This window comes from Panthera pardus, unplaced genomic scaffold (assembly GCF_024362965.1).
Source record: "Panthera pardus isolate Hobbes unplaced genomic scaffold, ASM2436296v1 HiC_scaffold_42, whole genome shotgun sequence".
Taxonomy (NCBI): Eukaryota; Metazoa; Chordata; class Mammalia; order Carnivora; family Felidae; genus Panthera; species Panthera pardus.
The window spans coordinates 15,001-36,812 of NW_026526972.1; the positions used below are offsets into that span (position 1 = coordinate 15,001).

Genomic DNA, 21,812 nt, shown 5'->3' on the forward strand with positions numbered 1-21,812 from the left:
GCGTGCAGCAGGCTCTTGAGGCGCCCAGCGGCAGCCGCCGGCGTCTACGGCCATACCACCCTGAACGCGCCCGATCTCGTCTGATCTCGGAAGCTAAGCAGGGTCGGGCCTGGTTAGTACTTGGATGGGAGACCGCCTGGGAATACCGGGTGCTGTAGGCTTTTTTGCTTTTGGCCTTTGGCCTTTGGCCTTTGGCCTTTGGCCTCCTTGACCTCTCCTTTGGCGCCCGCCGCGCCTCCCCCCTCCCTCCCTGGGTCCCTCTCTCCCCAGGGAGCGCGGCTGCTGGGGCCAAACACATCCCAGCCACTGATCCCTCCGCCCCTCCCGGGCCACCAAAGCGGCCTGGCCTGGCCCGGCCCCTCCCCGCCCGGCCCCGCCCCCCGAGCCCGCACACCCCACGGCACTTCACGAGGGGCCCGCTCCCCGCTCCCCGCTCCCCGCACCCGGCCAGATCCCACTGCACCGGCTGGAAGCCACGCCCCAGCTTTGCACCTTGCCTGACACACCACCCACACCGGCACCCGCACGGAGGGTGGGGGGTGGGGGGGGGGCGTGCGGTGAGGGCGGGACCGGGGCCTGGCGCCTGGGGACTGGAGGGTGGGGGCTGGGTGGGTGGATACCAGAACCCAGGAGCGGGCGGGAGGGCAGGCGGGCGGGTGGGGCAGCGAGACCCCACACTCCGACTCCGCCACACGCCTGGGCTCCCTGGGTCCTGGACCTCTCCCCTCCCTCGAGCCCCCATCCCCGGGCAGGGCCCAGGCAATTCGCGAGGCCCAGCTAGGGCAGCGGGCTCGGGCTGGTGATGTTCACTGGGGGCGCTTGGGCCTCCGGGGTGGGTTTGCATCAGGTGGGGCAGACGGGACGGGAAGGCCGGGTGTCTGGCTGCGCTCGCCCTGGGGCTGGGGAGGAGGCGCAGACACCCCAGCGGGGCGGGCCCCGGAAGGCACGGCCGGCCGGATGCCCCACGCTCGCTTCCACCCTCTTGCCAGTGAGTAGCCCGACCTAGTGCGGTGAGGTGCGGTGCGGTGCCGTGCCGGATGGAAGCGGAGGCGGGCGTGGGGCCAAGCCGGGAGCGGCCTGCAAGAGTCCCGGGATCGGAGAACGCCGGGGCTTGCGCCACAGCGCCTTGCCAGGGTCCTCTTGCGCGGCCTCCGCCACCCGCCCGGGGCCCGCGGCGGAGGGCGGCGGCAGGCAGGCAGGCAGGCAGGCAGGCAGACAGACAGGTGCGTGCACGGGTGAAGCGCGGCACCCGCTGGGCCTGGGACGCGTGCAGCAGGCTCTTGAGGCGCCCAGCGGCAGCCGCCGGCGTCTACGGCCATACCACCCTGAACGCGCCCGATCTCGTCTGATCTCGGAAGCTAAGCAGGGTCGGGCCTGGTTAGTACTTGGATGGGAGACCGCCTGGGAATACCGGGTGCTGTAGGCTTTTTTGCTTTTGGCCTTTGGCCTTTGGCCTTTGGCCTCCTTGACCTCTCCTTTGGCGCCCGCCGCGCCTCCCCCCTCCCTCCCTGGGTCCCTCTCTCCCCAGGGAGCGCGGCTGCTGGGGCCAAACACATCCCAGCCACTGATCCCTCCGCCCCTCCCGGGCCACCAAAGCGGCCTGGCCTGGCCCGGCCCCTCCCCGCCCGGCCCCGCCCCCCGAGCCCGCACACCCCACGGCACTTCACGAGGGGCCCGCTCCCCGCTCCCCGCTCCCCGCACCCGGCCAGATCCCACTGCACCGGCTGGAAGCCACGCCCCAGCTTTGCACCTTGCCTGACACACCACCCACACCGGCACCCGCACGGAGGGTGGGGGGTGGGGGGGGGGCGTGCGGTGAGGGCGGGACCGGGGCCTGGCGCCTGGGGACTGGAGGGTGGGGGCTGGGTGGGTGGATACCAGAACCCAGGAGCGGGCGGGCGGGCAGGCGGGCGGGTGGGGCAGCGAGACCCCACACTCCGACTCCGCCACACGCCTGGGCTCCCTGGGTCCTGGACCTCTCCCCTCCCTCGAGCCCCCATCCCCGGGCAGGGCCCAGGCAATTCGCGAGGCCCAGCTAGGGCAGCGGGCTCGGGCTGGTGATGTTCACTGGGGGCGCTTGGACCTCCGGGGTGGGTTTGCATCAGGTGGGGCAGACGGGACGGGAAGGCCGGGTGTCTGGCTGCGCTCGCCCTGGGGCTGGGGAGGAGGCGCAGACACCCCGGCGGGGCGGGCCCCGGAAGGCACGGCCGGCCGGATGCCCCACGCTCGCTTCCACCCTCTTGCCAGTGAGTAGCCCGACCTAGTGCGGTGAGGTGCGGTGCGGTGCCGTGCCGGATGGAAGCGGAGGCGGGCGTGGGGCCAAGCCGGGAGCGGCCTGCAAGAGTCCCGGGATCGGAGAACGCCGGGGCTTGCGCCACAGCGCCTTGCCAGGGTCCTCTTGCGCGGCCTCCGCCACCCGCCCGGGGCCCGCGGCGGAGGGCGGCGGCAGGCAGGCAGGCAGGCAGGCAGGCAGACAGACAGGTGCGTGCACGGGTGAAGCGCGGCACCCGCTGGGCCTGGGACGCGTGCAGCAGGCTCTTGAGGCGCCCAGCGGCAGCCGCCGGCGTCTACGGCCATACCACCCTGAACGCGCCCGATCTCGTCTGATCTCGGAAGCTAAGCAGGGTCGGGCCTGGTTAGTACTTGGATGGGAGACCGCCTGGGAATACCGGGTGCTGTAGGCTTTTTTGCTTTTGGCCTTTGGCCTTTGGCCTTTGGCCTCCTTGACCTCTCCTTTGGCGCCCGCCGCGCCTCCCCCCTCCCTCCCTGGGTCCCTCTCTCCCCAGGGAGCGCGGCTGCTGGGGCCAAACACATCCCAGCCACTGATCCCTCCGCCCCTCCCGGGCCACCAAAGCGGCCTGGCCTGGCCCGGCCCCTCCCCGCCCGGCCCCGCCCCCCCGAGCCCGCACACCCCACGGCACTTCACGAGGGGCCCGCTCCCCGCTCCCCGCTCCCCGCACCCGGCCAGATCCCACTGCACCGGCTGGAAGCCACGCCCCAGCTTTGCACCTTGCCTGACACACCACCCACACCGGCACCCGCACGGAGGGTGGGGGGTGGGGGGGGGGGCGTGCGGTGAGGGCGGGACCGGGGCCTGGCGCCTGGGGACTGGAGGGTGGGGGCTGGGTGGGTGGATACCAGAACCCAGGAGCGGGCGGGAGGGCAGGCGGGCGGGTGGGGCAGCGAGACCCCACACTCCGACTCCGCCACACGCCTGGGCTCCCTGGGTCCTGGACCTCTCCCCTCCCTCGAGCCCCCATCCCCGGGCAGGGCCCAGGCAATTCGCGAGGCCCAGCTAGGGCAGCGGGCTCGGGCTGGTGATGTTCACTGGGGGCGCTTGGGCCTCCGGGGTGGGTTTGCATCAGGTGGGGCAGACGGGACGGGAAGGCCGGGTGTCTGGCTGCGCTCGCCCTGGGGCTGGGGAGGAGGCGCGGACACCCCGGCGGGGCGGGCCCCGGAAGGCACGGCCGGCCGGATGCCCCACGCTCGCTTCCACCCTCTTGCCAGTGAGTAGCCCGACCTAGTGCGGTGAGGTGCGGTGCGGTGCCGTGCCGGATGGAAGCGGAGGCGGGCGTGGGGCCAAGCCGGGAGCGGCCTGCAAGAGTCCCGGGATCGGAGAACGCCGGGGCTTGCGCCACAGCGCCTTGCCAGGGTCCTCTTGCGCGGCCTCCGCCACCCGCCCGGGGCCCGCGGCGGAGGGCGGCGGCAGGCAGGCAGGCAGGCAGGCAGGCAGACAGACAGGTGCGTGCACGGGTGAAGCGCGGCACCCGCTGGGCCTGGGACGCGTGCAGCAGGCTCTTGAGGCGCCCAGCGGCAGCCGCCGGCGTCTACGGCCATACCACCCTGAACGCGCCCGATCTCGTCTGATCTCGGAAGCTAAGCAGGGTCGGGCCTGGTTAGTACTTGGATGGGAGACCGCCTGGGAATACCGGGTGCTGTAGGCTTTTTTGCTTTTGGCCTTTGGCCTTTGGCCTTTGGCCTCCTTGACCTCTCCTTTGGCGCCCGCCGCGCCTCCCCCCTCCCTCCCTGGGTCCCTCTCTCCCCAGGGAGCGCGGCTGCTGGGGCCAAACACATCCCAGCCACTGATCCCTCCGCCCCTCCCGGGCCACCAAAGCGGCCTGGCCTGGCCCGGCCCCTCCCCGCCCGGCCCCGCCCCCCGAGCCCGCACACCCCACGGCACTTCACGAGGGGCCCGCTCACCGCTCCCCGCTCCCCGCACCCGGCCAGATCCCACTGCACCGGCTGGAAGCCACGCCCCAGCTTTGCACCTTGCCTGACACACCACCCACACCGGCACCCGCACGGAGGGTGGGGGGTGGGGGGGGGGCGTGCGGTGAGGGCGGGACCGGGGCCTGGCGCCTGGGGACTGGAGGGTGGGGGCTGGGTGGGTGGATACCAGAACCCAGGAGCGGGCGGGCGGGCAGGCGGGCGGGTGGGGCAGCGAGACCCCACACTCCGACTCCGCCACACGCCTGGGCTCCCTGGGTCCTGGACCTCTCCCCTCCCTTGAGCCCCCATCCCCGGGCAGGGCCCAGGCAATTCGCGAGGCCCAGCTAGGGCAGCGGGCTCGGGCTGGTGATGTTCACTGGGGGCGCTGGGGCCTCCCGGGTGGGTTTGCATCAGGTGGGGCAGACGGGACGGGAAGGCCGGGTGGCTGGCTGCGCTCGCCCTGGGGCTGGGGAGGAGGCGCGGACACCCCGGCGGGGCGGGCCCCGGAAGGCACGGCCGGCCGGATGCCCCACGCTCGCTTCCACCCTCTTGCCAGTGAGTAGCCCGACCTAGTGCGGTGAGGTGCGGTGCGGTGCCGTGCCGGATGGAAGCGGAGGCGGGCGTGGGGCCAAGCCGGGAGCGGCCTGCAAGAGTCCCGGGATCGGAGAACGCCGGGGCTTGCGCCACAGCGCCTTGCCAGGGTCCTCTTGCGCGGCCTCCGCCACCCGCCCGGGGCCCGCGGCGGAGGGCGGCGGCAGGCAGGCAGGCAGGCAGGCAGGCAGACAGACAGGTGCGTGCACGGGTGAAGCGCGGCACCCGCTGGGCCTGGGACGCGTGCAGCAGGCTCTTGAGGCGCCCAGCGGCAGCCGCCGGCGTCTACGGCCATACCACCCTGAACGCGCCCGATCTCGTCTGATCTCGGAAGCTAAGCAGGGTCGGGCCTGGTTAGTACTTGGATGGGAGACCGCCTGGGAATACCGGGTGCTGTAGGCTTTTTTGCTTTTGGCCTTTGGCCTTTGGCCTTTGGCCTTTGGCCTCCTTGACCTCTCCTTTGGCGCCCGCCGCGCCTCCCCCCTCCCTCCCTGGGTCCCTCTCTCCCCAGGGAGCGCGGCTGCTGGGGCCAAACACATCCCAGCCACTGATCCCTCCGCCCCTCCCGGGCCACCAAAGCGGCCTGGCCTGGCCCGGCCCCTCCCCGCCCGGCCCCGCCCCCCCGAGCCCGCACACCCCACGGCACTTCACGAGGGGCCCGCTCCCCGCTCCCCGCTCCCCGCACCCGGCCAGATCCCACTGCACCGGCTGGAAGCCACGCCCCAGCTTTGCACCTTGCCTGACACACCACCCACACCGGCACCCGCACGGAGGGTGGGGGGTGGGGGGGGGGCGTGCGGTGAGGGCGGGACCGGGGCCTGGCGCCTGGGGACTGGAGGGTGGGGGCTGGGTGGGTGGATACCAGAACCCAGGAGCGGGCGGGAGGGCAGGCGGGCGGGTGGGGCAGCGAGACCCCACACTCCGACTCCGCCACACGCCTGGGCTCCCTGGGTCCTGGACCTCTCCCCTCCCTCGAGCCCCCATCCCCGGGCAGGGCCCAGGCAATTCGCGAGGCCCAGCTAGGGCAGCGGGCTCGGGCTGGTGATGTTCACTGGGGGCGCTTGGGCCTCCGGGGTGGGTTTGCATCAGGTGGGGCAGACGGGACGGGAAGGCCGGGTGTCTGGCTGCGCTCGCCCTGGGGCTGGGGAGGAGGCGCGGACACCCCGGCGGGGCGGGCCCCGGAAGGCACGGCCGGCCGGATGCCCCACGCTCGCTTCCACCCTCTTGCCAGTGAGTAGCCCGACCTAGTGCGGTGAGGTGCGGTGCGGTGCCGTGCCGGATGGAAGCGGAGGCGGGCGTGGGGCCAAGCCGGGAGCGGCCTGCAAGAGTCCCGGGATCGGAGAACGCCGGGGCTTGCGCCACAGCGCCTTGCCAGGGTCCTCTTGCGCGGCCTCCGCCACCCGCCCGGGGCCCGCGGCGGAGGGCGGCGGCAGGCAGGCAGGCAGGCAGGCAGGCAGACAGGTGCGTGCACGGGTGAAGCGCGGCACCCGCTGGGCCTGGGACGCGTGCAGCAGGCTCTTGAGGCGCCCAGCGGCAGCCGCCGGCGTCTACGGCCATACCACCCTGAACGCGCCCGATCTCGTCTGATCTCGGAAGCTAAGCAGGGTCGGGCCTGGTTAGTACTTGGATGGGAGACCGCCTGGGAATACCGGGTGCTGTAGGCTTTTTTGCTTTTGGCCTTTGGCCTTTGGCCTTTGGCCTCCTTGACCTCTCCTTTGGCGCCCGCCGCGCCTCCCCCCTCCCTCCCTGGGTCCCTCTCTCCCCAGGGAGCGCGGCTGCTGGGGCCAAACACATCCCAGCCACTGATCCCTCCGCCCCTCCCGGGCCACCAAAGCGGCCTGGCCTGGCCCGGCCCCTCCCCGCCCGGCCCCGCCCCCCGAGCCCGCACACCCCACGGCACTTCACGAGGGGCCCGCTCCCCGCTCCCCGCTCCCCGCACCCGGCCAGATCCCACTGCACCGGCTGGAAGCCACGCCCCAGCTTTGCACCTTGCCTGACACACCACCCACACCGGCACCCGCACGGAGGGTGGGGGGTGGGGGGGGGGGCGTGCGGTGAGGGCGGGACCGGGGCCTGGCGCCTGGGGACTGGAGGGTGGGGGCTGGGTGGGTGGATACCAGAACCCAGGAGCGGGCGGGAGGGCAGGCGGGCGGGTGGGGCAGCGAGACCCCACACTCCGACTCCGCCACACGCCTGGGCTCCCTGGGTCCTGGACCTCTCCCCTCCCTCGAGCCCCCATCCCCGGGCAGGGCCCAGGCAATTCGCGAGGCCCAGCTAGGGCAGCGGGCTCGGGCTGGTGATGTTCACTGGGAGCGCTGGGGCCTCCGGGGTGGGTTTGCATCAGGTGGGGCAGACGGGACGGGAAGGCCGGGTGGCTGGCTGCGCTCGCCCTGGGGCTGGGGAGGAGGCGCAGACACCCTGGCGGGGCGGGCCCCGGAAGGCACGGCCGGCCGGATGCCCCACGCTCGCTTCCACCCTCTTGCCAGTGAGTAGCCCGACCTAGTGCGGTGAGGTGCGGTGCGGTGCCGTGCCGGATGGAAGCGGAGGCGGGCGTGGGGCCAAGCCGGGAGCGGCCTGCAAGAGTCCCGGGATCGGAGAACGCCGGGGCTTGCGCCACAGCGCCTTGCCAGGGTCCTCTTGCGCGGCCTCCGCCACCCGCCCGGGGCCCGCGGCGGAGGGCGGCGGCAGGCAGGCAGGCAGGCAGGCAGGCAGACAGACAGGTGCGTGCACGGGTGAAGCGCGGCACCCGCTGGGCCTGGGACGCGTGCAGCAGGCTCTTGAGGCGCCCAGCGGCAGCCGCCGGCGTCTACGGCCATACCACCCTGAACGCGCCCGATCTCGTCTGATCTCGGAAGCTAAGCAGGGTCGGGCCTGGTTAGTACTTGGATGGGAGACCGCCTGGGAATACCGGGTGCTGTAGGCTTTTTTGCTTTTGGCCTTTGGCCTTTGGCCTTTGGCCTCCTTGACCTCTCCTTTGGCGCCCGCCGCGCCTCCCCCCTCCCTCCCTGGGTCCCTCTCTCCCCAGGGAGCGCGGCTGCTGGGGCCAAACACATCCCAGCCACTGATCCCTCCGCCCCTCCCGGGCCACCAAAGCGGCCTGGCCTGGCCCGGCCCCTCCCCGCCCGGCCCCGCCCCCCGAGCCCGCACACCCCACGGCACTTCACGAGGGGCCCGCTCACCGCTCCCCGCTCCCCGCACCCGGCCAGATCCCACTGCACCGGCTGGAAGCCACGCCCCAGCTTTGCACCTTGCCTGACACACCACCCACACCGGCACCCGCACGGAGGGTGGGGGGTGGGGGGGGGGCGTGCGGTGAGGGCGGGACCGGGGCCTGGCGCCTGGGGACTGGAGGGTGGGGGCTGGGTGGGTGGATACCAGAACCCAGGAGCGGGCGGGCGGGCAGGCGGGCGGGTGGGGCAGCGAGACCCCACACTCCGACTCCGCCACACGCCTGGGCTCCCTGGGTCCTGGACCTCTCCCCTCCCTTGAGCCCCCATCCCCGGGCAGGGCCCAGGCAATTCGCGAGGCCCAGCTAGGGCAGCGGGCTCGGGCTGGTGATGTTCACTGGGGGCGCTGGGGCCTCCCGGGTGGGTTTGCATCAGGTGGGGCAGACGGGACGGGAAGGCCGGGTGGCTGGCTGCGCTCGCCCTGGGGCTGGGGAGGAGGCGCGGACACCCCGGCGGGGCGGGCCCCGGAAGGCACGGCCGGCCGGATGGCCCACGCTCGCTTCCACCCTCTTGCCAGTGAGTAGCCCGACCTAGTGCGGTGAGGTGCGGTGCGGTGCCGTGCCGGATGGAAGCGGAGGCGGGCGTGGGGCCAAGCCGGGAGCGGCCTGCAAGAGTCCCGGGATCGGAGAACGCCGGGGCTTGCGCCACAGCGCCTTGCCAGGGTCCTCTTGCGCGGCCTCCGCCACCCGCCCGGGGCCCGCGGCGGAGGGCGGCGGCAGGCAGGCAGGCAGGCAGGCAGGCAGACAGACAGGTGCGTGCACGGGTGAAGCGCGGCACCCGCTGGGCCTGGGACGCGTGCAGCAGGCTCTTGAGGCGCCCAGCGGCAGCCGCCGGCGTCTACGGCCATACCACCCTGAACGCGCCCGATCTCGTCTGATCTCGGAAGCTAAGCAGGGTCGGGCCTGGTTAGTACTTGGATGGGAGACCGCCTGGGAATACCGGGTGCTGTAGGCTTTTTTGCTTTTGGCCTTTGGCCTTTGGCCTTTGGCCTTTGGCCTCCTTGACCTCTCCTTTGGCGCCCGCCGCGCCTCCCCCCTCCCTCCCTGGGTCCCTCTCTCCCCAGGGAGCGCGGCTGCTGGGGCCAAACACATCCCAGCCACTGATCCCTCCGCCCCTCCCGGGCCACCAAAGCGGCCTGGCCTGGCCCGGCCCCTCCCCGCCCGGCCCCGCCCCCCGAGCCCGCACACCCCACGGCACTTCACGAGGGGCCCGCTCCCCGCTCCCCGCTCCCCGCACCCGGCCAGATCCCACTGCACCGGCTGGAAGCCACGCCCCAGCTTTGCACCTTGCCTGACACACCACCCACACCGGCACCCGCACGGAGGGTGGGGGGTGGGGGGGGGGCGTGCGGTGAGGGCGGGACCGGGGCCTGGCGCCTGGGGACTGGAGGGTGGGGGCTGGGTGGGTGGATACCAGAACCCAGGAGCGGGCGGGCGGGCAGGCGGGCGGGTGGGGCAGCGAGACCCCACACTCCGACTCCGCCACACGCCTGGGCTCCCTGGGTCCTGGACCTCTCCCCTCCCTTGAGCCCCCATCCCCGGGCAGGGCCCAGGCAATTCGCGAGGCCCAGCTAGGGCAGCGGGCTCGGGCTGGTGATGTTCACTGGGGGCGCTGGGGCCTCCCGGGTGGGTTTGCATCAGGTGGGGCAGACGGGACGGGAAGGCCGGGTGGCTGGCTGCGCTCGCCCTGGGGCTGGGGAGGAGGCGCGGACACCCCGGCGGGGCGGGCCCCGGAAGGCACGGCCGGCCGGATGCCCCACGCTCGCTTCCACCCTCTTGCCAGTGAGTAGCCCGACCTAGTGCGGTGAGGTGCGGTGCGGTGCCGTGCCGGATGGAAGCGGAGGCGGGCGTGGGGCCAAGCCGGGAGCGGCCTGCAAGAGTCCCGGGATCGGAGAACGCCGGGGCTTGCGCCACAGCGCCTTGCCAGGGTCCTCTTGCGCGGCCTCCGCCACCCGCCCGGGGCCCGCGGCGGAGGGCGGCGGCAGGCAGGCAGGCAGGCAGGCAGGCAGACAGACAGGTGCGTGCACGGGTGAAGCGCGGCACCCGCTGGGCCTGGGACGCGTGCAGCAGGCTCTTGAGGCGCCCAGCGGCAGCCGCCGGCGTCTACGGCCAGACCACCCTGAACGCGCCCGATCTCGTCTGATCTCGGAAGCTAAGCAGGGTCGGGCCTGGTTAGTACTTGGATGGGAGACCGCCTGGGAATACCGGGTGCTGTAGGCTTTTTTGCTTTTGGCCTTTGGCCTTTGGCCTTTGGCCTTTGGCCTCCTTGACCTCTCCTTTGGCGCCCGCCGCGCCTCCCCCCTCCCTCCCTGGGTCCCTCTCTCCCCAGGGAGCGCGGCTGCTGGGGCCAAACACATCCCAGCCACTGATCCCTCCGCCCCTCCCGGGCCACCAAAGCGGCCTGGCCTGGCCCGGCCCCTCCCCGCCCGGCCCCGCCCCCCGAGCCCGCACACCCCACGGCACTTCACGAGGGGCCCGCTCCCCGCTCCCCGCTCCCCGCACCCGGCCAGATCCCACTGCACCGGCTGGAAGCCACGCCCCAGCTTTGCACCTTGCCTGACACACCACCCACACCGGCACCCGCACGGAGGGTGGGGGGTGGGGGGGGGGCGTGCGGTGAGGGCGGGACCGGGGCCTGGCGCCTGGGGACTGGAGGGTGGGGGCTGGGTGGGTGGATACCAGAACCCAGGAGCGGGCGGGAGGGCAGGCGGGCGGGTGGGGCAGCGAGACCCCACACTCCGACTCCGCCACACGCCTGGGCTCCCTGGGTCCTGGACCTCTCCCCTCCCTCGAGCCCCCATCCCCGGGCAGGGCCCAGGCAATTCGCGAGGCCCAGCTAGGGCAGCGGGCTCGGGCTGGTGATGTTCACTGGGGGCGCTTGGGCCTCCGGGGTGGGTTTGCATCAGGTGGGGCAGACGGGACGGGAAGGCCGGGTGTCTGGCTGCGCTCGCCCTGGGGCTGGGGAGGAGGCGCGGACACCCCGGCGGGGCGGGCCCCGGAAGGCACGGCCGGCCGGATGCCCCACGCTCGCTTCCACCCTCTTGCCAGTGAGTAGCCCGACCTAGTGCGGTGAGGTGCGGTGCGGTGCCGTGCCGGATGGAAGCGGAGGCGGGCGTGGGGCCAAGCCGGGAGCGGCCTGCAAGAGTCCCGGGATCGGAGAACGCCGGGGCTTGCGCCACAGCGCCTTGCCAGGGTCCTCTTGCGCGGCCTCCGCCACCCGCCCGGGGCCCGCGGCGGAGGGCGGCGGCAGGCAGGCAGGCAGGCAGGCAGGCAGGCAGACAGGTGCGTGCACGGGTGAAGCGCGGCACCCGCTGGGCCTGGGACGCGTGCAGCAGGCTCTTGAGGCGCCCAGCGGCAGCCGCCGGCGTCTACGGCCATACCACCCTGAACGCGCCCGATCTCGTCTGATCTCGGAAGCTAAGCAGGGTCGGGCCTGGTTAGTACTTGGATGGGAGACCGCCTGGGAATACCGGGTGCTGTAGGCTTTTTTGCTTTTGGCCTTTGGCCTTTGGCCTTTGGCCTCCTTGACCTCTCCTTTGGCGCCCGCCGCGCCTCCCCCCTCCCTCCCTGGGTCCCTCTCTCCCCAGGGAGCGCGGCTGCTGGGGCCAAACACATCCCAGCCACTGATCCCTCCGCCCCTCCCGGGCCACCAAAGCGGCCTGGCCTGGCCCGGCCCCTCCCCGCCCGGCCCCGCCCCCCGAGCCCGCACACCCCACGGCACTTCACGAGGGGCCCGCTCCCCGCTCCCCGCTCCCCGCACCCGGCCAGATCCCACTGCACCGGCTGGAAGCCACGCCCCAGCTTTGCACCTTGCCTGACACACCACCCACACCGGCACCCGCACGGAGGGTGGGGGGTGGGGGGGGGGGCGTGCGGTGAGGGCGGGACCGGGGCCTGGCGCCTGGGGACTGGAGGGTGGGGGCTGGGTGGGTGGACACCAGAACCCAGGAGCGGGCGGGAGGGCAGGCGGGCGGGTGGGGCAGCGAGACCCCACACTCCGACTCCGCCACACGCCTGGGCTCCCTGGGTCCTGGACCTCTCCCCTCCCTCGAGCCCCCATCCCCGGGCAGGGCCCAGGCAATTCGCGAGGCCCAGCTAGGGCAGCGGGCTCGGGCTGGTGATGTTCACTGGGGGCGCTGGGGCCTCCGGGGTGGGTTTGCATCAGGTGGGGCAGACGGGACGGGAAGGCCGGGTGGCTGGCTGCGCTCGCCCTGGGGCTGGGGAGGAGGCGCGGACACCCCGGCGGGGCGGGCCCCGGAAGGCACGGCCGGCCGGATGCCCCACGCTCGCTTCCACCCTCTTGCCAGTGAGTAGCCCGACCTAGTGCGGTGAGGTGCGGTGCGGTGCCGTGCCGGATGGAAGCGGAGGCGGGCGTGGGGCCAAGCCGGGAGCGGCCTGCAAGAGTCCCGGGATCGGAGAACGCCGGGGCTTGCGCCACAGCGCCTTGCCAGGGTCCTCTTGCGCGGCCTCCGCCACCCGCCCGGGGCCCGCGGCGGAGGGCGGCGGCAGGCAGGCAGGCAGGCAGGCAGACAGACAGGTGCGTGCACGGGTGAAGCGCGGCACCCGCTGGGCCTGGGACGCGTGCAGCAGGCTCTTGAGGCGCCCAGCGGCAGCCGCCGGCGTCTACGGCCAGACCACCCTGAACGCGCCCGATCTCGTCTGATCTCGGAAGCTAAGCAGGGTCGGGCCTGGTTAGTACTTGGATGGGAGACCGCCTGGGAATACCGGGTGCTGTAGGCTTTTTTGCTTTTGGCCTTTGGCCTTTGGCCTTTGGCCTCCTTGACCTCTCCTTTGGCGCCCGCCGCGCCTCCCCCCTCCCTCCCTGGGTCCCTCTCTCCCCAGGGAGCGCGGCTGCTGGGGCCAAACACATCCCAGCCACTGATCCCTCCGCCCCTCCCGGGCCACCAAAGCGGCCTGGCCTGGCCCGGCCCCTCCCCGCCCGGCCCCGCCCCCCGAGCCCGCACACCCCACGGCACTTCACGAGGGGCCCGCTCCCCGCTCCCCGCTCCCCGCACCCGGCCAGATCCCACTGCACCGGCTGGAAGCCACGCCCCAGCTTTGCACCTTGCCTGACACACCACCCACACCGGCACCCGCACGGAGGGTGGGGGGTGGGGGGGGGGCGTGCGGTGAGGGCGGGACCGGGGCCTGGCGCCTGGGGACTGGAGGGTGGGGGCTGGGTGGGTGGATACCAGAACCCAGGAGCGGGCGGGAGGGCAGGCGGGCGGGTGGGGCAGCGAGACCCCACACTCCGACTCCGCCACACGCCTGGGCTCCCTGGGTCCTGGACCTCTCCCCTCCCTCGAGCCCCCATCCCCGGGCAGGGCCCAGGCAATTCGCGAGGCCCAGCTAGGGCAGCGGGCTCGGGCTGGTGATGTTCACTGGGGGCGCTTGGGCCTCCGGGGTGGGTTTGCATCAGGTGGGGCAGACGGGACGGGAAGGCCGGGTGTCTGGCTGCGCTCGCCCTGGGGCTGGGGAGGAGGCGCGGACACCCCGGCGGGGCGGGCCCCGGAAGGCACGGCCGGCCGGATGCCCCACGCTCGCTTCCACCCTCTTGCCAGTGAGTAGCCCGACCTAGTGCGGTGAGGTGCGGTGCGGTGCCGTGCCGGATGGAAGCGGAGGCGGGCGTGGGGCCAAGCCGGGAGCGGCCTGCAAGAGTCCCGGGATCGGAGAACGCCGGGGCTTGCGCCACAGCGCCTTGCCAGGGTCCTCTTGCGCGGCCTCCGCCACCCGCCCGGGGCCCGCGGCGGAGGGCGGCGGCAGGCAGGCAGGCAGGCAGGCAGGCAGGCAGACAGGTGCGTGCACGGGTGAAGCGCGGCACCCGCTGGGCCTGGGACGCGTGCAGCAGGCTCTTGAGGCGCCCAGCGGCAGCCGCCGGCGTCTACGGCCATACCACCCTGAACGCGCCCGATCTCGTCTGATCTCGGAAGCTAAGCAGGGTCGGGCCTGGTTAGTACTTGGATGGGAGACCGCCTGGGAATACCGGGTGCTGTAGGCTTTTTTGCTTTTGGCCTTTGGCCTTTGGCCTTTGGCCTCCTTGACCTCTCCTTTGGCGCCCGCCGCGCCTCCCCCCTCCCTCCCTGGGTCCCTCTCTCCCCAGGGAGCGCGGCTGCTGGGGCCAAACACATCCCAGCCACTGATCCCTCCGCCCCTCCCGGGCCACCAAAGCGGCCTGGCCTGGCCCGGCCCCTCCCCGCCCGGCCCCGCCCCCCGAGCCCGCACACCCCACGGCACTTCACGAGGGGCCCGCTCACCGCTCCCCGCTCCCCGCACCCGGCCAGATCCCACTGCACCGGCTGGAAGCCACGCCCCAGCTTTGCACCTTGCCTGACACACCACCCACACCGGCACCCGCACGGAGGGTGGGGGGTGGGGGGGGGGCGTGCGGTGAGGGCGGGACCGGGGCCTGGCGCCTGGGGACTGGAGGGTGGGGGCTGGGTGGGTGGATACCAGAACCCAGGAGCGGGCGGGCGGGCAGGCGGGCGGGTGGGGCAGCGAGACCCCACACTCCGACTCCGCCACACGCCTGGGCTCCCTGGGTCCTGGACCTCTCCCCTCCCTTGAGCCCCCATCCCCGGGCAGGGCCCAGGCAATTCGCGAGGCCCAGCTAGGGCAGCGGGCTCGGGCTGGTGATGTTCACTGGGGGCGCTGGGGCCTCCGGGGTGGGTTTGCATCAGGTGGGGCAGACGGGACGGGAAGGCCGGGTGGCTGGCTGCGCTCGCCCTGGGGCTGGGGAGGAGGCGCGGACACCCCGGCGGGGCGGGCCCCGGAAGGCACGGCCGGCCGGATGCCCCACGCTCGCTTCCACCCTCTTGCCAGTGAGTAGCCCGACCTAGTGCGGTGAGGTGCGGTGCGGTGCCGTGCCGGATGGAAGCGGAGGCGGGCGTGGGGCCAAGCCGGGAGCGGCCTGCAAGAGTCCCGGGATCGGAGAACGCCGGGGCTTGCGCCTCAGCGCCTTGCCAGGGTCCTCTTGCGCGGCCTCCGCCACCCGCCCGGGGCCCGCGGCGGAGGGCGGCGGCAGGCAGGCAGGCAGGCAGGCAGGCAGACAGACAGGTGCGTGCACGGGTGAAGCGCGGCACCCGCTGGGCCTGGGACGCGTGCAGCAGGCTCTTGAGGCGCCCAGCGGCAGCCGCCGGCGTCTACGGCCAGACCACCCTGAACGCGCCCGATCTCGTCTGATCTCGGAAGCTAAGCAGGGTCGGGCCTGGTTAGTACTTGGATGGGAGACCGCCTGGGAATACCGGGTGCTGTAGGCTTTTTTGCTTTTGGCCTTTGGCCTTTGGCCTTTGGCCTTTGGCCTCCTTGACCTCTCCTTTGGCGCCCGCCGCGCCTCCCCCCTCCCTCCCTGGGTCCCTCTCTCCCCAGGGAGCGCGGCTGCTGGGGCCAAACACATCCCAGCCACTGATCCCTCCGCCCCTCCCGGGCCACCAAAGCGGCCTGGCCTGGCCCGGCCCCTCCCCGCCCGGCCCCGCCCCCCGAGCCCGCACACCCCACGGCACTTCACGAGGGGCCCGCTCCCCGCTCCCCGCTCCCCGCACCCGGCCAGATCCCACTGCACCGGCTGGAAGCCACGCCCCAGCTTTGCACCTTGCCTGACACACCACCCACACCGGCACCCGCACGGAGGGTGGGGGGTGGGGGGGGGGGCGTGCGGTGAGGGCGGGACCGGGGCCTGGCGCCTGGGGACTGGAGGGTGGGGGCTGGGTGGGTGGATACCAGAACCCAGCAGCGGGCGGGAGGGCAGGCGGGCGGGTGGGGCAGCGAGACCCCACACTCCGACTCCGCCACACGCCTGGGCTCCCTGGGTCCTGGACCTCTCCCCTCCCTCGAGCCCCCATCCCCGGGCAGGGCCCAGGCAATTCGCGAGGCCCAGCTAGGGCAGCGGGCTCGGGCTGGTGATGTTCACTGGGGGCGCTTGGGCCTCCGGGGTGGGTTTGCATCAGGTGGGGCAGACGGGACGGGAAGGCCGGGTGTCTGGCTGCGCTCGCCCTGGGGCTGGGGAGGAGGCGCAGACACCCCGGCGGGGCGGGCCCCGGAAGGCACGGCCGGCCGGATGCCCCACGCTCGCTTCCACCCTCTTGCCAGTGAGTAGCCCGACCTAGTGCGGTGAGGTGCGGTGCGGTGCCGTGCCGGATGGAAGCGGAGGCGGGCGTGGGGCCAAGCCGGGAGCGGCCTGCAAGAGTCCCGGGATCGGAGAACGCCGGGGCTTGCGCCACAGCGCCTTGCCAGGGTCCTCTTGCGCGGCCTCCGCCACCCGCCCGGGGCCCGCGGCGGAGGGCGGCGGCAGGCAGGCAGGCAGGCAGGCAGGCAGACAGACAGGTGCGTGCACGGGTGAAGCGCGGCACCCGCTGGGCCTGGGACGCGTGCAGCAGGCTCTTGAGGCGCCCAGCGGCAGCCGCCGGCGTCTACGGCCATACCACCCTGAACGCGCCCGATCTCGTCTGATCTCGGAAGCTAAGCAGGGTCGGGCCTGGTTAGTACTTGGATGGGAGACCGCCTGGGAATACCGGGTGCTGTAGGCTTTTTTGCTTTTGGCCTTTGGCCTTTGGCCTTTGGCCTCCTTGACCTCTCCTTTGGCGCCCGCCGCGCCTCCCCCCTCCCTCCCTGGGTCCCTCTCTCCCCAGGGAGCGCGGCTGCTGGGGCCAAACACATCCCAGCCACTGATCCCTCCGCCCCTCCCGGGCCACCAAAGCGGCCTGGCCTGGCCCGGCCCCTCCCCGCCCGGCCCCGCCCCCCCGAGCCCGCACACCCCACGGCACTTCACGAGGGGCCCGCTCCCCGCTCCCCGCTCCCCGCACCCGGCCAGATCCCACTGCACCGGCTGGAAGCCACGCCCCAGCTTTGCACCTTGCCTGACACACCACCCACACCGGCACCCGCACGGAGGGTGGGGGGTGGGGGGGGGGGCGTGCGGTGAGGGCGGGACCGGGGCCTGGCGCCTGGGGACTGGAGGGTGGGGGCTGGGTGGGTGGATACCAGAACCCAGGAGCGGGCGGGAGGGCAGGCGGGCGGGTGGGGCAGCGAGACCCCACACTCCGACTCCGCCACACGCCTGGGCTCCCTGGGTCCTGGACCTCTCCCCTCCCTCGAGCCCCCATCCCCGGGCAGGGCCCAGGCAATTCGCGAGGCCCAGCTAGGGCAGCGGGCTCGGGCTGGTGATGTTCACTGGGGGCGCTTGGGCCTCCGGGGTGGGTTTGCATCAGGTGGGGCAGACGGGACGGGAAGGCCGGGTGTCTGGCTGCGCTCGCCCTGGGGCTGGGGAGGAGGCGCGGACACCCCGGCGGGGCGGGCCCCGGAAGGCACGGCCGGCCGGATGCCCCACGCTCGCTTCCACCCTCTTGCCAGTGAGTAGCCCGACCTAGTGCGGTGAGGTGCGGTGCGGTGCCGTGCCGGATGGAAGCGGAGGCGGGCGTGGGGCCAAGCCGGGAGCGGCCTGCAAGAGTCCCGGGATCGGAGAACGCCGGGGCTTGCGCCACAGCGCCTTGCCAGGGTCCTCTTGCGCGGCCTCCGCCACCCGCCCGGGGCCCGCGGCGGAGGGCGGCGGCAGGCAGGCAGGCAGGCAGGCAGGCAGACAGGTGCGTGCACGGGTGAAGCGCGGCACCCGCTGGGCCTGGGACGCGTGCAGCAGGCTCTTGAGGCGCCCAGCGGCAGCCGCCGGCGTCTACGGCCATACCACCCTGAACGCGCCCGATCTCGTCTGATCTCGGAAGCTAAGCAGGGTCGGGCCTGGTTAGTACTTGGATGGGAGACCGCCTGGGAATACCGGGTGCTGTAGGCTTTTTTGCTTTTGGCCTTTGGCCTTTGGCCTTTGGCCTCCTTGACCTCTCCTTTGGCGCCCGCCGCGCCTCCCCCCTCCCTCCCTGGGTCCCTCTCTCCCCAGGGAGCGCGGCTGCTGGGGCCAAACACATCCCAGCCACTGATCCCTCCGCCCCTCCCGGGCCACCAAAGCGGCCTGGCCTGGCCCGGCCCCTCCCCGCCCGGCCCCGCCCCCCGAGCCCGCACACCCCACGGCACTTCACGAGGGGCCCGCTCCCCGCTCCCCGCTCCCCGCACCCGGCCAGATCCCACTGCACCGGCTGGAAGCCACGCCCCAGCTTTGCACCTTGCCTGACACACCACCCACACCGGCACCCGCACGGAGGGTGGGGGGTGGGGGGGGGGCGTGCGGTGAGGGCGGGACCGGGGCCTGGCGCCTGGGGACTGGAGGGTGGGGGCTGGGTGGGTGGACACCAGAACCCAGGAGCGGGCGGGAGGGCAGGCGGGCGGGTGGGGCAGCGAGACCCCACACTCCGACTCCGCCACACGCCTGGGCTCCCTGGGTCCTGGACCTCTCCCCTCCCTCGAGCCCCCATCCCCGGGCAGGGCCCAGGCAATTCGCGAGGCCCAGCTAGGGCAGCGGGCTCGGGCTGGTGATGTTCACTGGGGGCGCTGGGGCCTCCGGGGTGGGTTTGCATCAGGTGGGGCAGACGGGACGGGAAGGCCGGGTGGCTGGCTGCGCTCGCCCTGGGGCTGGGGAGGAGGCGCGGACACCCCGGCGGGGCGGGCCCCGGAAGGCACGGCCGGCCGGATGGCCCACGCTCGCTTCCACCCTCTTGCCAGTGAGTAGCCCGACCTAGTGCGGTGAGGTGCGGTGCGGTGCCGTGCCGGATGGAAGCGGAGGCGGGCGTGGGGCCAAGCCGGGAGCGGCCTGCAAGAGTCCCGGGATCGGAGAACGCCGGGGCTTGCGCCACAGCGCCTTGCCAGGGTCCTCTTGCGCGGCCTCCGCCACCCGCCCGGGGCCCGCGGCGGAGGGCGGCGGCAGGCAGGCAGGCAGGCAGGCAGGCAGGCAGACAGACAGGTGCGTGCACGGGTGAAGCGCGGCACCCGCTGGGCCTGGGACGCGTGCAGCAGGCTCTTGAGGCGCCCAGCGGCAGCCGCCGGCGTCTACGGCCATACCACCCTGAACGCGCCCGATCTCGTCTGATCTCGGAAGCTAAGCAGGGTCGGGCCTGGTTAGTACTTGGATGGGAGACCGCCTGGGAATACCGGGTGCTGTAGGCTTTTTTGCTTTTGGCCTTTGGCCTTTGGCCTTTGGCCTCCTTGACCTCTCCTTTGGCGCCCGCCGCGCCTCCCCCCTCCCTCCCTGGGTCCCTCTCTCCCCAGGGAGCGCGGCTGCTGGGGCCAAACACATCCCAGCCACTGATCCCTCCGCCCCTCCCGGGCCACCAAAGCGGCCTGGCCTGGCCCGGCCCCTCCCCGCCCGGCCCCGCCCCCCCGAGCCCGCACACCCCACGGCACTTCACGAGGGGCCCGCTCCCCGCTCCCCGCTCCCCGCACCCGGCCAGATCCCACTGCACCGGCTGGAAGCCACGCCCCAGCTTTGCACCTTGCCTGACACACCACCCACACCGGCACCCGCACGGAGGGTGGGGGGTGGGGGGGGGGGCGTGCGGTGAGGGCGGGACCGGGGCCTGGCGCCTGGGGACTGGAGGGTGGGGGCTGGGTGGGTGGATACCAGAACCCAGGAGCGGGCGGGAGGGCAGGCGGGCGGGTGGGGCAGCGAGACCCCACACTCCGACTCCGCCACACGCCTGGGCTCCCTGGGTCCTGGACCTCTCCCCTCCCTCGAGCCCCCATCCCCGGGCAGGGCCCAGGCAATTCGCGAGGCCCAGCTAGGGCAGCGGGCTCGGGCTGGTGATGTTCACTGGGGGCGCTTGGGCCTCCGGGGTGGGTTTGCATCAGGTGGGGCAGACGGGACGGGAAGGCCGGGTGTCTGGCTGCGCTCGCCCTGGGGCTGGGGAGGAGGCGCGGACACCCCGGCGGGGCGGGCCCCGGAAGGCACGGCCGGCCGGATGCCCCACGCTCGCTTCCACCCTCTTGCCAGTGAGTAGCCCGACCTAGTGCGGTGAGGTGCGGTGCGGTGCCGTGCCGGATGGAAGCGGAGGCGGGCGTGGGGCCAAGCCGGGAGCGGCCTGCAAGAGTCCCGGGATCGGAGAACGCCGGGGCTTGCGCCACAGCGCCTTGCCAGGGTCCTCTTGCGCGGCCTCCGCCACCCGCCCGGGGCCCGCGGCGGAGGGCGGCGGCAGGCAGGCAGGCAGGCAGGCAGGCAGACAGACAGGTGCGTGCACGGGTGAAGCGCGGCACCCGCTGGGCCTGGGACGCGTGCAGCAGGCTCTTGAGGCGCCCAGCGGCAGCCGCCGGCGTCTACGGCCATACCACCCTGAACGCGCCCGATCTCGTCTGATCTCGGAAGCTAAGCAGGGTCGGGCCTGGTTAGTACTTGGATGGGAGACCGCCTGGGAATACCGGGTGCTGTAGGCTTTTTTGCTTTTGGCCTTTGGCCTTTGGCCTTTGGCCTCCTTGACCTCTCCTTTGGCGCCCGCCGCGCCTCCCCCCTCCCTCCCTGGGTCCCTCTCTCCCCAGGGAGCGCGGCTGCTGGGGCCAAACACATCCCAGCCACTGATCCCTCCGCCCCTCCCGGGCCACCAAAGCGGCCTGGCCTGGCCCGGCCCCTCCCCGCCCGGCCCCGCCCCCCGAGCCCGCACACCCCACGGCACTTCACGAGGGGCCCGCTCACCGCTCCCCGCTCCCCGCACCCGGCCAGATCCCACTGCACCGGCTGGAAGCCACGCCCCAGCTTTGCACCTTGCCTGACACACCACCCACACCGGCACCCGCACGGAGGGTGGGGGGTGGGGGGGGGGCGTGCGGTGAGGGCGGGACCGGGGCCTGGCGCCTGGGGACTGGAGGGTGGGGGCTGGGTGGGTGGATACCAGAACCCAGGAGCGGGCGGGCGGGCAGGCGGGCGGGTGGGGCAGCGAGACCCCACACTCCGACTCCGCCACACGCCTGGGCTCCCTGGGTCCTGGACCTCTCCCCTCCCTTGAGCCCCCATCCCCGGGCAGGGCCCAGGCAATTCGCGAGGCCCAGCTAGGGCAGCGGGCTCGGGCTGGTGATGTTCACTGGGGGCGCTGGGGCCTCCGGGGTGGGTTTGCATCAGGTGGGGCAGACGGGACGGGAAGGCCGGGTGGCTGGCTGCGCTCGCCCTGGGGCTGGGGAGGAGGCGCGGACACCCCGGCGGGGCGGGCCCCGGAAGGCACGGCCGGCCGGATGCCCCACGCTCGCTTCCACCCTCTTGCCAGTGAGTAGCCCGACCTAGTGCGGTGAGGTGCGGTGCGGTGCCGTGCCGGATGGAAGCGGAGGCGGGCGTGGGGCCAAGCCGGGAGCGGCCTGCAAGAGTCCCGGGATCGGAGAACGCCGGGGCTTGCGCCACAGCGCCTTGCCAGGGTCCTCTTGCGCGGCCTCCGCCACCCGCCCGGGGCCCGCGGCGGAGGGCGGCGGCAGGCAGGCAGGCAGGCAGGCAGGCAGGCAGACAGGTGCGTGCACGGGTGAAGCGCGGCACCCGCTGGGCCTGGGACGCGTGCAGCAGGCTCTTGAGGCGCCCAGCGGCAGCCGCCGGCGTCTACGGCCATACCACCCTGAACGCGCCCGATCTCGTCTGATCTCGGAAGCTAAGCAGGGTCGGGCCTGGTTAGTACTTGGATGGGAGACCGCCTGGGAATACCGGGTGCTGTAGGCTTTTTTGCTTTTGGCCTTTGGCCTTTGGCCTTTGGCCTCCTTGACCTCTCCTTTGGCGCCCGCCGCGCCTCCCCCCTCCCTCCCTGGGTCCCTCTCTCCCCAGGGAGCGCGGCTGCTGGGGCCAAACACATCCCAGCCACTGATCCCTCCGCCCCTCCCGGGCCACCAAAGCGGCCTGGCCTGGCCCGGCCCCTCCCCGCCCGGCCCCGCCCCCCGAGCCCGCACACCC

General features: G+C 73.5%; 18 non-coding genes across 18 annotated transcripts; all 18 read left to right on the forward strand.

Annotated features, from left to right (window-relative positions):
- The first annotated feature begins 42 nt into the window (after positions 1 to 42).
- Positions 43 to 161, forward strand: LOC128774811 (5S ribosomal RNA). The gene has a single exon (XR_008419269.1). It is a non-coding gene; the product is annotated as a 5S ribosomal RNA (ribosomal RNA).
- A 1,146-nt stretch (positions 162 to 1,307) lies between these two features.
- On the forward strand, positions 1,308 to 1,426 carry LOC128774812 (5S ribosomal RNA). The gene has a single exon (XR_008419270.1). It is a non-coding gene; the product is annotated as a 5S ribosomal RNA (ribosomal RNA).
- Positions 1,427 to 2,565: 1,139 nt separating this feature from the next.
- Positions 2,566 to 2,684, forward strand: LOC128774813 (5S ribosomal RNA). Its single transcript, XR_008419271.1, has one exon. It is a non-coding gene; the product is annotated as a 5S ribosomal RNA (ribosomal RNA).
- A 1,141-nt stretch (positions 2,685 to 3,825) lies between these two features.
- LOC128774814 (5S ribosomal RNA) lies at positions 3,826 to 3,944 on the forward strand. Its single transcript, XR_008419272.1, has one exon. It is a non-coding gene; the product is annotated as a 5S ribosomal RNA (ribosomal RNA).
- A 1,139-nt stretch (positions 3,945 to 5,083) lies between these two features.
- LOC128774816 (5S ribosomal RNA) lies at positions 5,084 to 5,202 on the forward strand. The gene has a single exon (XR_008419274.1). It is a non-coding gene; the product is annotated as a 5S ribosomal RNA (ribosomal RNA).
- A 1,143-nt stretch (positions 5,203 to 6,345) lies between these two features.
- LOC128774817 (5S ribosomal RNA) lies at positions 6,346 to 6,464 on the forward strand. Its single transcript, XR_008419275.1, has one exon. It is a non-coding gene; the product is annotated as a 5S ribosomal RNA (ribosomal RNA).
- Positions 6,465 to 7,604: 1,140 nt separating this feature from the next.
- Positions 7,605 to 7,723, forward strand: LOC128774818 (5S ribosomal RNA). Its single transcript, XR_008419276.1, has one exon. It is a non-coding gene; the product is annotated as a 5S ribosomal RNA (ribosomal RNA).
- Positions 7,724 to 8,862: 1,139 nt separating this feature from the next.
- Positions 8,863 to 8,981, forward strand: LOC128774819 (5S ribosomal RNA). The gene has a single exon (XR_008419277.1). It is a non-coding gene; the product is annotated as a 5S ribosomal RNA (ribosomal RNA).
- Positions 8,982 to 10,127: 1,146 nt separating this feature from the next.
- On the forward strand, positions 10,128 to 10,246 carry LOC128774828 (5S ribosomal RNA). The gene has a single exon (XR_008419286.1). It is a non-coding gene; the product is annotated as a 5S ribosomal RNA (ribosomal RNA).
- Positions 10,247 to 11,392: 1,146 nt separating this feature from the next.
- Positions 11,393 to 11,511, forward strand: LOC128774820 (5S ribosomal RNA). Its single transcript, XR_008419278.1, has one exon. It is a non-coding gene; the product is annotated as a 5S ribosomal RNA (ribosomal RNA).
- Positions 11,512 to 12,647: 1,136 nt separating this feature from the next.
- LOC128774829 (5S ribosomal RNA) lies at positions 12,648 to 12,766 on the forward strand. Its single transcript, XR_008419287.1, has one exon. It is a non-coding gene; the product is annotated as a 5S ribosomal RNA (ribosomal RNA).
- Positions 12,767 to 13,905: 1,139 nt separating this feature from the next.
- On the forward strand, positions 13,906 to 14,024 carry LOC128774821 (5S ribosomal RNA). Its single transcript, XR_008419279.1, has one exon. It is a non-coding gene; the product is annotated as a 5S ribosomal RNA (ribosomal RNA).
- Positions 14,025 to 15,163: 1,139 nt separating this feature from the next.
- LOC128774830 (5S ribosomal RNA) lies at positions 15,164 to 15,282 on the forward strand. The gene has a single exon (XR_008419288.1). It is a non-coding gene; the product is annotated as a 5S ribosomal RNA (ribosomal RNA).
- A 1,147-nt stretch (positions 15,283 to 16,429) lies between these two features.
- LOC128774822 (5S ribosomal RNA) lies at positions 16,430 to 16,548 on the forward strand. The gene has a single exon (XR_008419280.1). It is a non-coding gene; the product is annotated as a 5S ribosomal RNA (ribosomal RNA).
- A 1,137-nt stretch (positions 16,549 to 17,685) lies between these two features.
- Positions 17,686 to 17,804, forward strand: LOC128774823 (5S ribosomal RNA). Its single transcript, XR_008419281.1, has one exon. It is a non-coding gene; the product is annotated as a 5S ribosomal RNA (ribosomal RNA).
- Positions 17,805 to 18,947: 1,143 nt separating this feature from the next.
- LOC128774824 (5S ribosomal RNA) lies at positions 18,948 to 19,066 on the forward strand. The gene has a single exon (XR_008419282.1). It is a non-coding gene; the product is annotated as a 5S ribosomal RNA (ribosomal RNA).
- A 1,141-nt stretch (positions 19,067 to 20,207) lies between these two features.
- Positions 20,208 to 20,326, forward strand: LOC128774825 (5S ribosomal RNA). The gene has a single exon (XR_008419283.1). It is a non-coding gene; the product is annotated as a 5S ribosomal RNA (ribosomal RNA).
- A 1,139-nt stretch (positions 20,327 to 21,465) lies between these two features.
- Positions 21,466 to 21,584, forward strand: LOC128774827 (5S ribosomal RNA). The gene has a single exon (XR_008419285.1). It is a non-coding gene; the product is annotated as a 5S ribosomal RNA (ribosomal RNA).
- The last annotated feature ends 228 nt before the right edge of the window (positions 21,585 to 21,812 follow it).